The 20,427-nt window shown below is 39.7% G+C and overlaps 1 long non-coding RNA gene across 1 annotated transcript in view; it reads right to left on the minus strand.

Annotated features, from left to right (window-relative positions):
- Window positions 1-20,427, minus strand: part of LOC127005262 (uncharacterized) — a 76,721-nt gene that overhangs the window by 54,083 nt on the left and 2,211 nt on the right. The gene's annotated exons all lie outside the window — the stretch shown is intronic.

Below are 20,427 nucleotides of genomic sequence, written 5' to 3' on the forward strand. Positions count from 1 at the left end.
GTAAGGGGGAGAGAAAGTAATGGAAAAGAGAATGGAATAGAGATTGGAAGGAGAGAAGAAAGAGAGAAAGAGAAGGAGAGGAGGAGGAAAGACGAGAGAGAAAGGAAACGGACAGAGGAACAAAGGGTAAGGAAGAGATTAGGGAAGAGAGATGATGGAGAGGTGGAAGAAAGAGGAGAGAGAAAGGAAGGGACGAAAGGGAGGAAGGGTACGAGAGATAAGGAAATGGAGAAGGTAATTGTGTTTGGAAAGTGAAGGAGAGACGGAGGAGATAAGAAGGGAACGAAAGGAGGAGAGGGTAAGAGGTTAGAGAAAGTACTGGAGAGAGAGAAGGTAATAGAAAGAGCTGGAAGAGAAGAGAGGAAGGGAAGGGAAAGGAGGGAGGAGAGGGTAAGGTAAAGGGAAGAAAACAGAGAAAGTGGAAGAGAAAAGAAGGAGGAGAAGGAGAGAATGGAAGTTGATAGAGACGCTGGAGAGAGGAGTGAAGGGAAGGGGACGAAGGGAAAGGAGGGGAAGGGAATGAGAATAGACATTAAGAGACAAAAGAAGGTAGAGGAGAGAGAGGAAGGTAAAGAGACGGAGGAAATGAGAAGTAGACGGCAGGGAAAGAAAGAAATAGCGAAGGAAAACAGGGAAAGAAATGAGATGATAAGCTGGAAAGGAGAAAAAGAGAAGTAAAGGAAGGAAGAAAGGTAAGATGATCCGTGAAAGAGGATGAGAAGGAGGAAGGGAAAAGGGCAATCGAACACTCCTTTGTTTTGGATACTGTTTGGGTTCGCAGCGTCCAAACTCTATACTTACTCTCTCTCTCTCTCTCTCTCTCTCTGGAACGCCCCACAAACGACCCACGCAAAATTAAACGGAACAGAGCAACGACCGAAAGCCAATGAGATTAAAGCCTTCATTTCCATCCATTCCTCTTGATCTAATCCTAATCTCGATCCTCCTCTTGATCCTCCTCTTGATTTACTCCGCCCGAGACGAAAAAGGGTGTAATAAGATTCTCTCTCTCTCTCTCTCTCTCTCTCTCTCTCGTGCGACAGAGATATTATTATGTTTGTTGAGGATAGTGTTGCCAATCGCGCGAGAAACCTTTGGAAGAAATGACGAATAGGTAAAGAAAAACAACCGAGGAAAGAAATAAAGAAACGAGAAAGAGAAGCGAGATAAAAGAAAGGATAAAAACAGGAAGAAAATGAGATGAAGAAGGAACACGAGGGGAAGAAAAGAAGCAGGTGAAGGAGGAAGATGATCAGGGGACATATTGGTGAGCAGAAGAAGAAAAAGAAAATAGAAAAGAAAGGAGGAGGAGGAGGAGGAGGAGGTTAGAGAAAGAGAAAGAGGAAGAAAGAAACGTATCAGAATGTGTGTGTGTGTGTGTGTGTGTGTGTGTGTGTGTGTGTGTGTGTGTGTGTGTGTGTGTGTGTGTGTGTGTGTGTGTGTGTGTGTGGTGTGTGCTTTCAACAGAAATAAGATGTACATGAATTTGGAGGAGGAGGAAAAGGAGGAGGAGAAGAAAAATGGAGAAAGCATTGGAGAAGAAAGAAATATATATGTGTATGTTTGTGTTTTCAACAAATAAAAAAACATAAATAGAATAAAACGAAAAATCAAATTAGAAGAGAATGAAGAAGAGGAGGAGGAGAAGAAAACTGAAGAAAGCATAGGAGAGGAAAAAAATATGTGTCTGTACTTTCAACATATAAAAAAACAAAACAGAAATACGATAAAAAGAAAAATCAAATAGGAAGAAGAGAAGAAGAGGAGGAGGACGAGAAGAAAATTGGAGAAAGAATTGGAGAAGAAAGAAATATACATGTGTATGTTTGTGTTTGTGCTTTCAACAACAACAACAAAAAAAACATAAATAGAATAAAATGAAAAATCAAATTAAAAGAGAAGAAAGAAGAGGAGGAGGAGAAGAAAATTGAAGAAAGCATAGGAGAAGAAAAAATATGTGTGTGTCTGTACTTTCAACATAAAAAAAAAAAAACAGAAATACGCTAAAACGAAAAATCAAATAGGAAGAAGAGAAGAAGAGGAGGAGGAGGAGGAGGAGGAGGAGGTTAGAGAAAGCAGATGACAAGGAAAAAATGTATATGTACGTGTGTCTGTGCTTCCAACAAAATATATAAGAAAAGAAAACGAAAATAAGACAAAAGAAAAAATCAAGTTCGAGTGACAGAGAGCTAAGCGGGCAGGGATACAAGACCCCTGAGAGGATAAGAACCCCGATCACCCAAAGGAAAGAATTATTAATCAGAGAGAGACAGCGAGAGAGGGGAGCAGCTCGGGGAGGTTGAGGACGCTGCAAGCCTCATCCTGATAGACCAGCCCCTACCTCTGACTGGAGGGAGCAGGAGGAGGAGGAAAAGGAGGAGTACAGAAGGAGGATAAGCAGGTAAGAAGTGAAAGGATAGAAAGCAAAAGATAGAAAGATAAAAATAAAAAGAGTATGAAAGAACAGAAGGAGGAGAAAGTGGAAAATGAAGAAGAGAAAGGAAGGTAAGGTAAGGTAAGGTAATGAGAGGTAATGTTAGGTCAGGTTAGGTGAGGTAAGGTAAGGTTAGATAAGGTAAGATAAGGTAAAATAAGGTAAGGTAAGGTAATGAGAGGTAAGGTTAGGTTAGGTTAGGTTAGGTCAGGTTAGGTGAGGTAAGGTAAGGTTAGATAAGGTAAGGTAAGGTAAGGTAAGGTAAGGTAATGAGAAGTAAAGTTAGGTTAGGTTAGGTCAGGTTAGGTGAGGTAAGGTAAGGTAAGGCAAGGAGACGTAAGGTAAGGTTAGGTTAGGTTAGGTTAGGTCAGGTTAGGTGAGGTAGGGTAAGGTAAGATAAGGTAAGGTTAGGTAAGGTAAGGTAAAGAAAGAGTGAGAAAGGGAGAGAAAACAGGAAGCTAAAAAGATGTGAGGATAAACAACGCCAAAAAAGGACAACAATGAGGGAAGTGAAATACGAGAAGAAGTAATAAGAGGAAAACATATGAAGGCCACGAGAAGCAGGTAGGAAAACAAGTAGGAAGGAAAAGGTAAGGTAAAGTAAGGTAAGGTAAGGTAAGGTAGGCAGGTCAGGCAGGTCAGGAAAGCAGGTCACGCGCGCTCTGACGCAGCCCAACAAACAAACATAAAAACAAGGAAAAAAACAGGAAGAGAGGAGAGAAGTAGCGGTGATGATTGCGGTGGTGGTGGAGGTGGAGGAGGAGAAGGTGGTGGTGGTGGTGGTGGTGGTGTTAGTGGTGATGCAACAGGTCCGCCCGCGCACACACACACACACACACACACACACACACACACACAACCCCCTATTCCCTACCTTCCCCCCCCCCCCATCCCCTCGGCCTGCTATCGACGGCCCATCAGCGCTCCTCTTTGATCACTTAACTTGGGAAAATTGAGGTAAACGAGAGGGCGAGGTAAGACACTCTACAGGGCACGGAGGAGACGAGGAGCGGGAGCGGTACGTAACGACTACCTCAAAGACTGCCGCCCCCCCCCCCTCCTCCTCCTCCTCTTCTTCCTTCTCCTTATCTAAGCTACCTGGGATAAGGTGTGTAGTATTAGTAGAAGGACAAAGAGGAAGAGGAGGAGGAGGAAGAGGCAGAGGAGGAGGAAAATGATAGAGAAATAAGGTTGAATTAAATATAAATAGATGGAGGACGAAGGTTGTATTAAATTGAAAACTACCTGTATTTTGTTATTATTATTGTTGTCGTTACGAGATAAAGTGAAGGTTTGTAGTAGAAGTAGTAGTAGTAGAAGGAGGAGAACATGTAATAATAGTAGTAGTAGTAGTAATAGAAGGAAGAGGAGAATATAAGTTGTATGAAGATAAAAGGAATAGAAATAAAATAATAGAAATAATAAAATAAAATAAAAACAAAATAAGAAGATGACTTGCATAAACGTTGAATAAAAGAAAACTACGTGCGTCTGTACTTGATTCTGATTGTTCTTTGATGTTTTATTTTCTCTTCATATTCCGCCTCCTCTCATGCTCTCTCTCTCATCCTTGCTTTCGTTCTTTCTCCTTCACGCGCACTTTGCCACTCACTGTATTGTTCCTGCTGCTCTTTGATCCGCGCGAGAATCACCTACTCTGCCTGTCTTGATTTACAATGTGTTCGGTCTTCAAGGATTTAAATATTCTTTGCATTCTTTTCTCTTTTATTCTTATTCATTTTTTTTCTTCTTTTATGTCCGGCAAGTGAAATAAATGAAAATAATGATAGTGTTGGATATTCTTCAGTCATAATCTGCTTTTTATTCTCTATTTTTCGTCGTAAACTAAAGAATAATGTGTTGTTTTGTTATTTCCTATTACATAATCTTCCTTTTTATTTTTTTTATTTTGTAAGTTAAAAAAATTGTTTCATCATCTTGCAAAATCCTCCTTTTTTTGAATATATTTTTTTCTTTTGGTGTAACGCTAAAAAATATCTTACTTCCTATTAATTCATTCTCTTTTTCATGATATTTTTCCTTTAAAAACAAAACAAAAATATGTTGCAATCTTTCATACTCTTTATCGTTGACTGTTTTTTTATATTTTTCAGCGTCGCAGACGCCGATCAACAGATTGTTCATCTTGTTGTTGTTGTTGTTGTTGTTCTCTTCAAGTTGTTTTCCTGGCTTGCCCATGCATTGTAGACATGCCATTGTATAATAACATTTGTTAGCCCTGATGAACCCTACGACATGGCATTATAAAGAGCGCCAGCTGTTTTTTTTTTTTTAACGTCTTGGCCTGTGTCGCCGGTAGGCCTTCATATTAGGGCCTGATGGTCGGCCCTAGCCCGTTGTGGCGCAGGCAAGTGTTTACAGAGGCGCCATCTTTACATTTCAGCATTTTCCATTTTAGACCCCTAGTTGCATAATATAAATTGTTGGGGGTGTGTTGGAGGGTCATGCGACGCCGATCTAGCACAGTTTTTGTGCTATTAACACTTGTCTTCTTTATTATTCTCAAATGAAAATAAAGCCCCTTCCTATTATAAATTCATCTTCCTTCTTCCTTTTAGTCTTGTTTTTTTTTTTTTTTCCTTTCTTTCTTGTCCTGGCTAAAAATAACACACCAGATATGCTGTGCGCGCGGCCCAGGGATGAAAAACGAGGAACCAGAATAAAAGTTCATAACGCTGAATGAATTAATAAACTTTCCAAGAAGCCGCAGTATTAAAAGTATAAATAAGGTTAATAATATTTTCCGGCCGACTACTTGATTCCTCCTCTTCTTCCCTTCCTTCCTTCCTCCCTTCTTCGTGGGTTTTTTTTACAACAAAGGAGGCAGCTCAAGGGCACAAAAAAAAAAAGACCACTATAAAAAAAAATCCCGCGGGTGTGTTTGTTTCCTCCCTTTTTTCAATCTTTTTTTTTTCCTTTATTTACAAGTTTTTTTTCCTATTTACGTTTCTCTCACTTCCTTTTTTCATTCATTTATCTACATGTATTCTCCTATTCACATGCGTTCCTTCTTTTTCCCTTTTTAATTGTTTCTTCATTCTGTTTTTCCTTCGTTTCCTCTTTCAGAATTTCTCCCCTCCACAATTTTTCTTCATTTATTTTCTTCATTATTTACAAGTATTTTTTCCTGCACATTTTTTACTCTCTTTCCCTTCAGTAATTGTTTCTTCCTCCCTTTCTTTCTTCCTTCATTCCTTCATTAATTTATTTACAAGTATTTTTTCCTGCATATTTTTTCTTTTCCTTCAGTAATTGTTTCTTCCTCCCTTTCTTTCTTCCTTCATTCCTTCATTAATTTATTTACAAGTATTTTTTCCTGCACATTTTTTTCTTTTCTTCCCTTCAGTAATTGTATCTTCCTCCTTTTTTTCTTTATTCATTCATTCCTTCATTTACAAGTTTGATTCCACCTTTTTTTCCCTTTCTGCTCTTCTTAAAATGTTCCTTCCATATCATCCGTAGTGTAAACTCTTCTTTCCCTTCAGTAATAGCTTCTTCCTCCCTTTCTTTTCTTCATTCATTCATTCATTTACAAGTTTGATTCCACCTTTTTTTCCCGTCCTTCTCTTCTTAAAATGTTCCTTCATATCATATCATCCGTAGTATTAACTTCTCTATTTTCCACATAATTCTACGTTTTTTCCCCTTCATATTTTCCTTGCTCTCTTCCTTCTTATTTTCCTTCCTTTCTTTCTTCCTATAGTTCCAAGTTTATTTTCCTTCCTTTCTTTCTTCCTATAGTTCCAAGTTTCTTTCCTTCATTCATATTTTTCCTTCATATTTTCCTTTCCTTCCTTTCTTCCCTCCTTCCTATACTAACTTTCTTTCTTCATTTACAAGTTTTATAACCCGCCAACTTGTTTTTCTTCCTTCTTTCCTTCCATCCTCTCTTCCTCCCTCCCTCCTTTCCTTCCTTCCCGCTCTCCCTCCCTCCCTCCCTCCCTTCTCCATATTTTCCCTTCCTTCCTTTCTTCCCTCCTTCCTATATTAACTTTTATCCTTCATTTACAAGTTTTATAACCCGCCCACTTGTTTTTCTTCCTTCTTCCATCCATCCCCTCTCCCTCCCTCCTTCTTCTCCCTCCTTTCTTTCTCTCTCTCCCTCCCTCCGTCCTTGTTGATATGCAAGCCTCGACCACCACATCCTGTCAGGCGATGATCATCAGTGAGAAAAAATAACGAAGACTTGAAGGAAGAAAAAGGAGGAAGAAGCAGGAACATGAATATAGAGAAAATGAAGAAGAAAAAGAAAAGAAGACAAAAAAGGGTTAAAAATTTCAAATATAAATACAGAAAAGAAAAAAGAAGAAAGGAGATGAAGAAGCTAAGAATAAGGAAAAAGGAAGATGAACAGAATATCAAGAAAATGAAGAAGAAAAAAGAAAAGAAGACAAAGAATGCCAGGAAAATTCAAATACAAATATAGAAAAGAAAAGGAAGAAAGCGGATCAAGAAACTAAGAATAAAGAGGAAGGAAGAAAAACAGGAATATAGAGAAAATGAAGAAGAAAAAGAAAAGAATACAAGAAAAGGACAAAAAAACAAAAATAAAGAAAGAAAACAAAAAGAAGACAGGAGATGAAGAAACTAAGTAGGGAAAATTGAAAAGCTATAAAAAAGAGATGGAAAATAGGAATGAATGACCGAATGGAGAAAGAAAAAAGAAAAAAAAGAATAACAGAGATAGGGAAACAGAATAAAGGGAAGAGCATCAAACAGACAGAAGACAACTCATGAAGAAAAGAAAAACAAAACAAAGATATCCATTCACCGCCAATCAAGTCCCTTCTATTCCTCTCCTTCACTTCCTTCCTTCCCTTCCTCTCAACCGTTTCCACTGCCTTTCCTTCCTCTTCGTTTCATCTCTCTCTCTCTCTCTCTCTCTCTCTCTCTCTCTCTCTCTCTCATTTATCTTTCTCTCTGTCTCTTTTTATCTCTCTCTCATTTAACTCGAAAAGAAAATAAATCATCAAAAACAAAAGAAAATCAAAACGACAAAGAAAAAACACAAAAAACAGATCGACGAGGAAATAAAAACAAAACCCAAAAAAAACGAAAAAAAAAGAACCAAAATTTAGAGAAGGCATAAAACGAAAAAAAAAACGACGAAAAAAAAAGAAAATAAAGGAAAAGCAAAACAAAACAAGACAAACGAGGAAGATGAAATAAAAGAGGAAACAAAAGAAAACAAAAGAACCAGAGAGACAAAGACAAAAAGAAAGTGAAGAAAAGGAGAGAACCAGACCACAGCACGAATCGAGGAGGAGGAGGAGGAGGAGGAGGAGGCGACATGAACACAGCTTCTCTCGATACATATTGATGAGGGGAGAAGGCGAAGGTAAGAGCTCACCTGTGCATCCAAATTGACAGTGACTCAGGTGTATCTCTCTCTCTCTCTCTCTGACTCAATTTTTCCTATTCTCTTTATTTTTCCTATTTTCCTTTTTATTCATTCTTTTCATTCTTTTTTTCCTTCCTATTTCTCACTGTTTTTTTCTATTTATTTGTAGTTATTCTCTTTTTCTCATCATTCTTTATCCTTTTCTCTTTCCTTCCTACCTTTCCTTTCCCTCCTTTCCTCCTTTTTCTCACTCTTTTCTTCTTTCCTATTCAGCCTCCCTACTTTTCCCTTCCTTTCCTTTCCTTCCTTTCCTCCTCCCTAGTTATTCTTCTTTCCTATTTTTTTGTTCCTCCTTTTTTTTCCTTTCCTTTCCTTCATTTCCTTCTTCTTTTCTCTCTATTCTTCTTTCCTATTCAGTCTCCCTTCCTTTCCTTTCCTTCCTTTCCTATTCTCTAGTTATTCTTCTTTCCTATTTTTTTGTTCCTCCTTTTTTCTTCCTTTCCTTTCCTTCATTTCCTTCTTCTTTTCTCTCTATTCTTCTTTCCTATTCAGTCTGCCTTCTTTTCCTTCCTTTCCTTTCCTTCCTTTCCTATTCCCTCTTCCCTATCCATCCTTCCTTCTTTTCCCTTCCTCTCCTTTCCTTCCTTTCCTATACCCTCCTCCCTATCCATCCTTCCTTCTTTTCCCTTCCTTTCCTCCTCCCTCCTCCTTATCCATCCTTCCTTCTTTTCCCTTCCTTTCCTTTCCTTCCTTTCCTCCTCCCTCCTCCCTATCCATCCTTCCTTCTTTTCCCTTCCTTTCCTCCTCCCTCCTCCCTATCCATCCTTAATCTTTTCCCTTCCTTTCCAACCTCCAAAATTCTCAGGTATCCTCTCCCTCACTAATCAAAGAACATTCGTACCTCAATAAAGCCGTAAAATAATAAAAATAGTAATAATAATAAAAGTAATAAAGGTAGCAATAGTAAAAGTAGTAAAAATGTCCTTAATAATGAACTACCGGACGGGAATGTGCCACAAAAAGGTCATAATTCCGCATTCCAGAAATCCAGGAATCCAGTGCAGGCGGAATGGGAATGGAGAGAGAGAGAGAGAGAGAGAGAGAGAGAGAGAGAGGGATGGAGAAGGAAATCTATATATATATATATATATATATATATATATATATATATATATATATATATATATATATATATATATATATATATATATATTATATATATATATATATATATATATATATATATATATATATATATATATATATATCTTTCTCTCATCCATGTCTTTCTCCTCTTTCTCTTCCCCTTTCTCCTCCTCCTTCTTCTCCTCTCCTCTTCACCTCCTTTCCTCTGTTCTTTCTCTTCGTTCCATCTTTCTCCTCCTCTTCTCTCCTCTTCCTTTCCACATCCATTATTCTTGTCTTCTCTCTCTTCCTTTCATCGTCACATTCCTCCATCAACTTCACCTTCACTTCCTTTCCTTTCCTCTCCTTTCTTTTCCTCTCCTCCTTTCCTTTCCTTCCCTTCCCTTCCTCTTCGTTTCATCTCTTCAATCTCTTGCTCTTGCCTTCTTCTGCTCTATCCTTCCTCCTCTTTCCTTCCTGTCCACATCCTTTAGTCTCTCGTCTTTTCCCTCCCTTCCATCAACGCCTCTTCCGGCCCTCTCCGCGGCTGGACAGCGCCCGGATGAAGTAAACAGGTGGAAATCTTGCTCAATATTGTGGGAAAACAGCGTGGCGGGGAACGTCAGGCGAGGGAGGAAGTGGACCGGGCAGAGAGAGAGATTTGAGAGGGAGAAAAAGAAGGTGGGAAGCGGAAAGAAGAGACAGACAGATACACATAAAGACAGACAAACTAATATACAGACAGAGAATGAGGAGGAAAAAGACCAGACAGAAAGACAGATTTGAGAGGGAGAAAAAGAAGGTGAGAAGCGGAAAGAACAGACAGAAAGATACACATAAAGACAGACAAAGACAGACAGGCAAACACATATACAGACAGAGAATGAGGAGGAAAAGGACCAGACAGAAAGACAAATTTGAGAGGGAGAAAAAGAAGGTGGGAAGCGGAAAGAACAGACAGATACACATAAAGACAGACAGACGAACACATATACAGACAGAGAATGAGGAGGAAAAAGACAAGACAGAAAGACAGATTTGAGAGGGAGAAAAAGAAGGTGGGAAGCGGAAAGAACAGACAGAAAGATACACATAAAGACAGACAGACGAACACATATATAGACAGAGAATGAGGAGGAAAAAGACAAGACAGAGAGACAGATTTGAGAGAGGAAGAGAAGCTGGGAAGTGGAAAGAAGACAGAGACAGAGATAAACAGAGAGATAGACATACAAACAGACAGCTAGACAGGGGAAGGAAAGGGACCAACAGAAAGACAGATTTGAAAGGGAAAGAGAGACCGAGATAAACAGATAGATAGACATACAAACAGACAGCTAGACAGGGAAAGGAAAAAGACCAACAGAAAACCAGAGATAAATAGACAGATATACAGACAGAGAGAGACAGATACTTAGGGGAAGGAAAAGGACAACCAGAAAGACAGATATGAAAGGGAGAGAGATGAGGTGGGAATTGGAAAGAACAGACAGAGACAGACACATAGACAGATATACAGACAGAGAGAGGCAGACACATAGACGGATATACAGACAGAGAGAGACAGATAATTAGGGGAAGGAAAAGGACCAACAGAAAGACAGATTTGAGAGGGGGAAAAGAGACGGTAGGAGGTGGAAAAAGACACACACACACACACAAGTAGAAACACACACTCTCCTCTCCTCTTCACCGCGTGATGGACGACGCGGGTTCGAATCCCCACGCTACCACTCGGATTTTTCAGTCACCGCCGAGTGGCTTAAAACTACCCACATGCTGTCCTGAAGACCACCCATCAACCCGGACTCTAGAGGAAGCCGTCCAAGCGAATCAAGAACGAGTTCCGGGGGGCAGCATGAGCCAATGCAAGATGGCGCCACTATAAACACTCGCCTGCGCCAGAACGGGCTGGGCCGACCATCAGGCCCCACCTGGAAGAAGCCTTGGGCCGACCATCAGGCCCCACCAGGAAGATGCCTACCGGCGCAACAGGCAGCGAATTAAAAAAAAAAAAAAAAAAAAAAAAAACACTAACACATATACGAACATGCTTAAGATAAACGTCAGATGAAGGAAGGAAAAGACTAACAGACAGACAAACGAAGCAGAAGGGGAAAACATAAGGTGGAAAGTGGATTCAAGACAGACGACCAAACAGACAGACAAAGATAGACAGACCGATAGACAGACAAACAGACAGAAGGAGGAAAAGACCACCAAGCCAATAGATAAATCTCTCCCTAAGACATCAACTTGGCGTCCTCTCAAAAAATAATGAATTAATGAAAAAAAGAAAATGTAAAAAATAAGTTGATGGAATGAGAAATAAATACAATATCTCCGTCCCTGAGGTGCTTGTTATCTGAAGTATAATGGAGGCGATATATCTCCTCCTCCTCCTCCTCCTCCTCCTCCTCCTCCTCCTCCTCCTCCTCCGCCTCCTCCTCCTCCTCCTCCTCCTCCTCCTCCTCCTTCTCTCGCAGCTCAAGGTTACCGAAAATAATGTCCATCGCTCGAACTTATCTGCGCCATTACTGTCCTTGTCCGTGGCGGCGAATCTAAGAAATCCTTCTCTCTCTCTCTCTCTCTCTCTCTCTCTCTCTCTCTCTCTCTCTCTCTCTCTCTCTCTCTCTCTCTCTCTCTCTTCCTTCGATAATTTTGTTCATGATCGTCCATTTCCCATTCTCTCCTCTCCTCTCCTCTCCTCTCTCTCTCTCTCTCTCTCTCTCAATAAAGGTCGCTGTGTAAGTCATTCGTAAAAACATTATCGTCCATGTCTTGGCTGCAAATTATAGTTATCTGGGAAATTACTTTGTGTGGAGGAAGTTATGTGCGTGAGTGCGTGCGTGTGTGCGTGTGTGTGTGATGGGGAGGGGGAAGGAGGGGGGGAGTTGTGGGTGGATGGGGGGTGAAGAAAAAATAAGAAGAGGAAGAGGAATAAGAAAGGGGACATGGAACAAGAGGAAGAAGAAGAAGAAGAAGAAGAAGAATTTCCGGAAAAGAAAGAGGAAGAAGAAAAGGAAGGAATAGAAGGAACTGAAGGAATGGGGGTGGTCAATCCATCTATCTATCTAACTATCTATCTATCTATTTCTATCGGTTTATCAATCTGTCAGTATTTATCTATCCATTCACTTATCTATACACCAAACTATCTATTCATGCATTTATTATTTTATCTATCTATCTATCTATCTAACGATCTAACTATCTCTATCAATCACCGCTTCACCTGTCAATCACCGCCTGTCTCATTCTTCTCCTGCGAACATTTTCATTAACGTGCAAAATTCCTCTCACGCCTCACCGATCAAGAAGGCGGCGGCGGCTCGTATTTCACACCTGTAATTTGACGTCTCCCTCACCTTCCCAAATCCTAATTACCTGTGCCGGGATACTTAAAAGGCTGAAATTATGTTAGGTGTGATGATATATGTATATTTAGACGTGTGGTGGTCGATGGTAGTGGTTGTGGTGGTGGTGGTAATGGTGGTGGTGGTGGTAGTAGTAGTAGTAGTAGTAGTAGTAGTAGTAGTAGTAGTAGTAGTAGTAGTAAGAGGAGGAGAAGGAGGAAGAGGAGGAGGAGAAGGAGAAAGAACGAAATAAAAAAAAGAGGAAGAAAAATAAAATAAATTGAAAGAATAACTAGAGAGAGAGAGAGAGAGAGAGAGAGAGAGAGAGAGAGAGAGAGAGAGAGAGAGAGAGAGAGAGAGAGAGAGAGAGATTAAATTATTGAAAAAAGAATTGTTATGGTGCGAAATTGCTGTTCTAATGGAAGCCTATTTGCATGTGTGTGTGTGTGTGTGTGTGTGTGTGTGTGTGTGTGTGTGTGTGTGTGTGTGTGTGTGTGTGTGTGTGTGTGTTATGGAAATATATAAATTGAAATATACTAGAAGAATATCAAATTAATACATACATACATACATGAATACATACATACATACATACAAACATACATACATACATACATAATCTAGATATGTCCTCAGTAAATTAATTTGTTCTTAGTTAAATTAATCTTTTTTTTTCATTCTTTTTCATCAGGTGTGTCCATGTATAAAAAAAATGTCCTTATATCAAATTTGTTCTTTTTTTTTTGTTTCTGTCCTTATTTTTGGGTCCGAGTATAGCCCGGGTTTGTCCTTAAATTGGGTCTGTTCTTATTCCTCTCCCTTCAAATTCTCGGTCTGTTTATATTTTTGTCTTCATTCTTTCTTCTCATTGTTTTTATTTTCTATCATAATTCTGGGTAAGTCTTTAAATCGGGTCTGTTTGTCTTTTGTGTTTGTCTGTATTTCCAGTCTGATCTTCATGTATCCCGTCCTTCGTTCTCCCTTCCTTCCTTTCTTAATACATACATACATACATACATACATACATTCCTTTTTTCCTCCCTTGCACAGAACAGACGAAGAACGAAATGAAACTATGAATACGAGATAAGTTGTTAAGTCTCCCTAATAACACACACACACACACACACACACACACACACACACACACACAGACGGGAGGGAATTCACAGGCGCCGACGAAGGGAAATCTATTGAAATATTAAGCTTCTGGTTAACGACTGTGTGTGTGTGTGTGTGTGTGTGTGTGTGTGTGTGTGTGTGTGTGTGTGTGTGTGTGTGTGTGTGTGTGTGTGTGTGTGTGTGTGTACCAGATAACCCCAAGAGAGAAGAGGGAAAGAGGCGGAGGACCCAGAAGAGGAGGAGGAGGAGGATAAAGAGGAGAAAGAGGGGGAGGAGGAAGAGGAGGACGGGGAAAAATGTTAAATGGATGGGAAGATAAAGAGAGGGAGAAGGAAGGAGCCAAAAGGAGCCAGCATAGAGGAAGAGAAGGAGAGGAGAGGAAGAAGAGGAAGAGGAAGAGGAGAAGGAGGAAGTGGAAAACGAGGAAAAAGAAAGAAAGGAGAGAGAGGAGAGGAATAAACAAAGTGAAAAAGAATTTAGACAAAAACAAATAACACGAGAAAAATAACGAAAAGGAAGATAAATAACAATGCAAAGAAGAATAGAGGAAAGAGGAGAGGAGGAGGAGGAAGAGGAAAAGAAGGAAGAAGAAAAATAATAAAGAGGCGAGAGAGAAGAATAAACAACAATTAAAACAAAGAAAAAAGGAAGAAAAAGAGAGAGGAGAAAGAGAAGAATAAACAACAATTAAAACAAAGAAAAAAAGGAAGAAAAAGAGAGAGGAGAAAGAGAAGAATAAACAATTAAAAGAAAGAAAAAAACAAAAGGAAGAAAGAGAGAGAGGAGAGAGGGAAGAAGAATAAACAACAATTAAAATAAAGAAAACAAAAGGAAAACAAATATAAAGACAAAAAGCAATATTAGAAGAACGAAGATGAGAAGGAGGAGGAGGAGGAAAACGAAGAAAAGGAAGAAGAAGAAAACAATGAAAATGAAGAAAAGAGAAAATGAACGAAGAGAACGACAAATTAAGCAAAGAAAACTAAGCAAGGAAAACAAAGAAAATAACAAAAAATCATAAATCTCAATACAAAGATAAATAGAGGCAAAAGAGGAAGAGGAAGAGATCAACAAGCCTCTCTCTCTCTCTCTCTCTCATGGATCAAGAGGAGGAGGAGGAGGAGGAGGAGGAGGAGGAGGAGGAGGAGGAAGAGGAAAGAGCGACCGTAAACAAAGAGTAAAGTACGACAGTTTAGCTCCAATGTACGACGCCTCACTCATAAACACATGCGCGGACTCAATCTTTGTTCCCACGAGCCACGGACGGGAGAGGCGGAGGAGGAGGACGAGGAGGAGGAGGAAGAGAAGAAGAAGAGAAGGAGGAGGATGAAAATACGAAACCATTTACCTGAAAAGACCAAACCAGGTAGACAGACCAACCCCATCTCTCCCTCTCTCCCCCCCCCCTCTCTTTCTCTCGAGTTCAATTATGACTAACATCCACCTCATTAAGGCCATCTAAAAACGTCTACCCGCGCCTCGATAATTGGACGATGTATCACGTGACCGGCGGCAGAAGCGATTGGTCCCCCCTCCAAGGCCCGCCACCACCACAGAAAACGGGCTAGGGGAGAGCTTGGAGGCTGTGGGATTAGATGTAGGGGGAGATAAAGGGGTTTGGATGCTACGTGAGGAGAAAGGGAAATTGCGGAGGAAGGTTTTACTAAGGGTTCTGAAACTATGGAATGGGAGGAGAGAGAGAGAACTGAATGCATAGAGAGTGTGAGAAGGAAGGAAGGGGGAGAAGAAAAGGAAGATGAGAAAGAAATGCTTGGAACAGAGGAGGGAGAGAAGGGAGGAAGAAGAAATGGAGGAGGAAATTAAAGAGGCAAAGAATGAGAGAGAGAGAGAGAGAGAGAGAGAGAGAGAGAGAGAGAGAGAGAGAGAGAGAGAGAGAGAGAGAGAGAGAGAGAGAGAGAGAGAGAGAGAGAGAGAGAGAGAGAGAGAGAGAGAGAGAGAGAGAGAGAGAGAGAGAGAGAGAGAGCGCGAATGACAAAACTAAGACCAGGAAGAAGAAGAAGACGAAAGAAGGGAGGAAAAGAAAAAAAGAAAAGTAGAAGAATGTAGAGAGTGAGAGGGAGAAAAAAAATTAAAATGAGAACAGGGAATTAAGGAAGAGATCAGAAACTATAAAATACGAGGGGAAAAGAAAGCTGAATAAAGAGAGAAAGAGAAATAAGACAGAGAAATAGACAGACGAAAACGAAGAAAAATAAAAAGACAAAGAAAGAGAGAAATAGAGACAAAAAAAGAGAAATAGACAAGTAAAAATAGAGAAATAGACAGAAGCAGAAAGAAAGAAAGTAAATGAAAGGAGAAAGTGAGAAAAAGTGAGTAAAGGGAGAAAGAAAAAGTCACGGTGAACAGAAAACAAAAATACATGGAAGAGGAAAAGAAACCAAATGAAAACTGAATAGGCACAGAAAGGAAAAAAAAATGAGCGAGAGAAAAGGAAGCAGAAAAAGAAAAAGAAATGCCAAAGAGAAGAAAGAAGCAGAACAAAGATAAAGAAATGAGACAAAAAAAGAAAAACGAAAACGAGGCATACTAGGTAGAGGATTTGGGGCCTAGGCGATTAGTATAGAAAACGGGACATTAGGAGGATAAACGCAACATAAGGGAGACTAATAGGTTTATATTCTATGGTAGGAAAGATGAAGAGGATCCTGTGAGTGTGTGTGTGTGTGTGTGTGTGTGTGTGTGTGTGTGTGTGTGTGTGTGTGTGTGTGTGTGTGTGTGTGTGTTCCAGTACTGAATTTATTGTATGTTTTTAAAGGGACTGATTGGGAGGAGGGGAGGAGGGGTAGGGAGGGGGTGGGCTAGTGTGTGTGTGTGTGTGTGTGTGTGTGTGTGTGTGTGTGTGTGTGTGTGTGTGTTTATATATGTGTTTACGCGCTCTACAAAGGAAAAAGAAAGCGGTTAACGTCGTCTCAAAGTGATTAACGAGGCAAAGGAATCAAAAACAAATGAATAAAGGAAAGCTAAACGTGAAGTGGGAGACCCGAAAGTGTGTGTTTGTGTGTGTGTGTGTGTGTGTGTGTGTGTGTGTGTGTGTGTGTGTGTGTGTGTGTGTGTGTGTGTGTTGTTCCTCTTTGAAGTCCGTAGCATAGGTTAGTATTCTCAACCGCTTTCACCTCACACAAACACTATTTTCAAAGGGCAAAAAAAGGACATCAATCAGATTCTAATGAGTGTTTTCTTAGGCTCACGGTACAGAAGAAGGGTCAAACTACCACCAGGGTCATAAAGCTACCCCTGGAAATGCTCAAAACTACTACAGCACCACACACCGAGAGAGGGAGAAAGAGAGATAAGGAGAGGGAGAGAGAGGGAGAGGTAAAGAATGGGTAGTGAAGTAGAGGAAAGTGGAGGATGTAGAGAAGAAAAAAGAAAGATGAAAGGGAAGAAAAGGAGGACATAGAGTATTATTTCAAGAAGAGAAGGAATAGGAGGAAATAAAAGAAGGAAAAGAAGGAAGGGAAAAAACAAGGACAAGAAAAGAAGGAAAGGAGGAAAGGAAGAAAGGGATCGAAGAGGAAAAACAAACACCAATGATATTAAAAGGGATCCGAAGCTACAGAACGTGAGAAAGGGGAGACTGGAGTGGATTTAGGAGGGCAATTAAAAAGACAAATGGGGGAGCCTGAGTACTGAGGGGCATAGATAATGAGAGGGATTAGAAACGATGAAAAAAACATGAATCAAAGTGAAATGGAAGGGAAGGGATTTAGGAACACAACGACTGTAGAATTGGAAACCTTTTAGGAGAACAGAAAAGTATAGATGGGAGAGATTTAGAGGTTTTTGAGGCACTAAAGAGCGTAGATAAGGAGAGGGATTAGAAACGGAGGAAAAATATGAATCAAAGGAAATGGAAGGGAAGGGATTTAGGAGCACAACGACTTTAGAATTGGAAACCTTTTAGGAGACCAGAAAACGATAGATGGGAGAGATTTAGGGTTTTTTGAAGAACTAAAGAGCGTAGATAAGGAGAGGGATTAGAAACGGAGGAAAAATATGAATCAAAGGAAATGGAAGGGAAGGGATTTAGGAGCACAACGACTTTAGAATTGGAATGCTTTTAGGAGACCAGAGAAGTATAGATGGGAGAGATTTAGGTTTTTTTGAAGCACTAAAGAGCGTATATAATGAGAGGAATTAGAAACGGAGGAAAAAACATGAATCAAGTGAAATGGAAGGGAAGGGATTTAGGAACATAACGACTGTAGAATTGGAAACCTTTTAGGAGACCAGAAAACGATAATTAGAGAGATTTAGGGTTTTTTGAAGAACTAAAGAGCGTAGATAATGAGAGGGATTAGAAACGGAGGAAAAAACATGAAGCAACTGGAAATGGAAGGGGAGAGATTTAGGAACACAGCGACTTTAGGATTGGAATGCTTTTAGGAGACCAGAAAACAATAGATGAGAGAGATTTAAGAACATGGTGAAAATAAATAGATTAAAAGGTAAAAAAAATAAGATAAATTAAGTTGAATGGAAGCGAAGCGATTTACAACCACATACGACTTTAGAATTGGAAACCTTTTAGAAGACCAGAATACGATAGATGGGAAAGATTTAGATGTCTTGAAGGATTGAGAGAACTTGACTAAAAAGAAGAGACAAAAAAGGATGAAAGAAATAATCAAAAGGAATGGAAACGAAGAGATTTACGATCACAAACGACTTCAGGATTGGAAACCTTTTAAAGAGACCAGAAAACGATGGATGGGAGGAATTTAAAAGTTTTGGCTGGATTTAGAGAACATGACTGAAGAGGAACGAGCTAAGAGCATGAAAACAAAAATAAGAAAAAGTAAGATCATAGATATTTCACGCCAACAATAAATAAAACAAAAGAAAGAAGAAAATTTAGTGTTTCTTCGATTTCGTGTCACAGATGAAAGCAGAAATTACACCAAAGATAAGAAGAAAAAAACAGACAAATATATAGAAAAACAGAAAAATACAGAGAGATAAACAGAGATAGAAAGAAACAAAAACAGACGAACAGACAGAAAGGAATAAACAGAATGATATAAACATACAAAAACAGATAAATAAAGAGACAGACAGAGGGAGCAAGAGACAGAGGAAAAGACAAAGAGAAATAGTGACATAGAAAGAAAAATACTGAGACAGAGAAACAGACAGAAAAGGACAAAGATAAATACAGACACAGACAGACAGAGAGAGAAAAAAAAATGCAGAGATAAATACAGAAACAAAGAGAGAAAAAACAGACACAGGCAAACAGAAAGAGAAAGAGATACAGACCGAGGAGGGGCCAGGCATTAAAATTAAAGAGCCCACAATGGAAATTTTAATGAGTTTCCCCCTTTTCCGTTTTCTTTGTGCTTGCCAAAACGCTTCTGGTGCCGCCTTGAGCGTCCGCTTGATCGAAGAGGAAGGGGAGGAAGAGGGAGAGAGGAAGAGGGAGAGAGAGAAGAAGAGGAAGACAGGTAAACAATGGGAAGGGAAAGGAGAGTTGGTGGTGAAAGGAAGTGAAAGAAAGGAAAAGGAAAATGAGAATGGAGAAGGAAAATAAGGATGAAAAATAATTAAAAGGAAAAAGAAAAGAGATGGAAGAAAAGAAAGAGGGAAGGAAAGGACAAAATGGGAAAGGGAAGGAAGAGAAGGAAAGACGAATGTACTAAATGAGAAGGAGAAAGAGGACAAAGAAAATTATTTAAAGAAGAGAGGGAAAAGGGAGAGAAAAAAAAATGATACAGAAAAATGGAAAAGAGGAAGAAAACGAAAACAAATAATATGGTTTTAGGCAACGCAAATAGACAATGAAAGAAATAATAAAAAATAAGAAAAGATAAATAAAAGAGAAAAAAGTTAGAAATACGAAGAAGAGACGACACAGGAAAGTAAAGAATAAAAAAATAGTAAAAAGTAAATAAGTTAATGAAGGATACAATAAAAATAAATCGGATTACAAACATGAAACCACGAAGGAAGGAAGAAAGAAAGAAAGGAAGGAAGGAAAGGAAGGAAGGAAGAATGCTAAAGAAGGGGAATAAGGAAGAGGAGAAAACTGGAACACATAAACTAAAGGATATATTAAAGAAGAGAATGAAGGAGGAGGAGGAGGAGGAGGAGAAAGGCGAGACAATGTAGGAAAGGAAGAGATGGAAGAATGAAGAAAACGATGAAGGAAGAAAGGGAGAGGGAGAAGGAAAAAGAGGGAGGAGAGGAGAGAGAAGGAAGGCGTATAATGGAGGAAAGAAGCGATGAGGCGAGGAGAGAAAAATGTGAACAATGGAGAGAAATGTTGCGAGGAGAGATTAGTCAAGAGGAGGAGGAGGAGGAGATGGAGGAGGAGGAGGAGAAAACAAAGTGATATCTTCTAAAGGTTACACACACACACACACACACACACACACACTCACACACACACACACACACACACATACTAGAATCTACACAACAGCCCACCACCACCACCATCACCACCACCACTACCACCACCACCACCACCACTACCACCATCACAATCATCACCACCATCACCACCAGAAATAGGTCCCATTCAGCCCCATACGCCACCATTACGAGAGAGAGAGAGAGAGAGAGAGAGAGAGAGAGAGAGAGAGAGAGAGAGAGAGAGAGAGAGAGAGAGAGAGAGAGAGAGAGCAACGTAACACCCTTGTCTCTACACAGGAATAAGAGGAAGAGGAGGAGGAGGAGGAGGAGGGGAAGACGAGGAGAAAAAAGAAGAAAATTAATAAAAGAATAAAGAAGAAAAAGGAGCAGTAAAGGGAGGAAGAGGAAGGGAAGACGAGAAAGGAAGAAGAAAATTGAGAAAAAAAGAAAAAGAGGAGGAAAAGGAAAAGAAGTAAGAGGAGACAAAATAAGGGAAGAGGAGGAGGATTAGGGAGCCAGAAGGACGTGGAGGATTAGGAGGAGGAGGAGGAGGAGGAGGAGGAGGAAAAAAGGTGTAAAATGGAAAAGAGAACAAAATAAAAATAACAGCAAACTAAAACAAGAAAAAAAAGAAAACAAAAAAATGGAAAAGA

This window comes from Eriocheir sinensis, chromosome 29 (genome assembly GCF_024679095.1).
Source record: "Eriocheir sinensis breed Jianghai 21 chromosome 29, ASM2467909v1, whole genome shotgun sequence".
NCBI classification, from domain to species: domain Eukaryota; kingdom Metazoa; phylum Arthropoda; class Malacostraca; order Decapoda; family Varunidae; genus Eriocheir; species Eriocheir sinensis.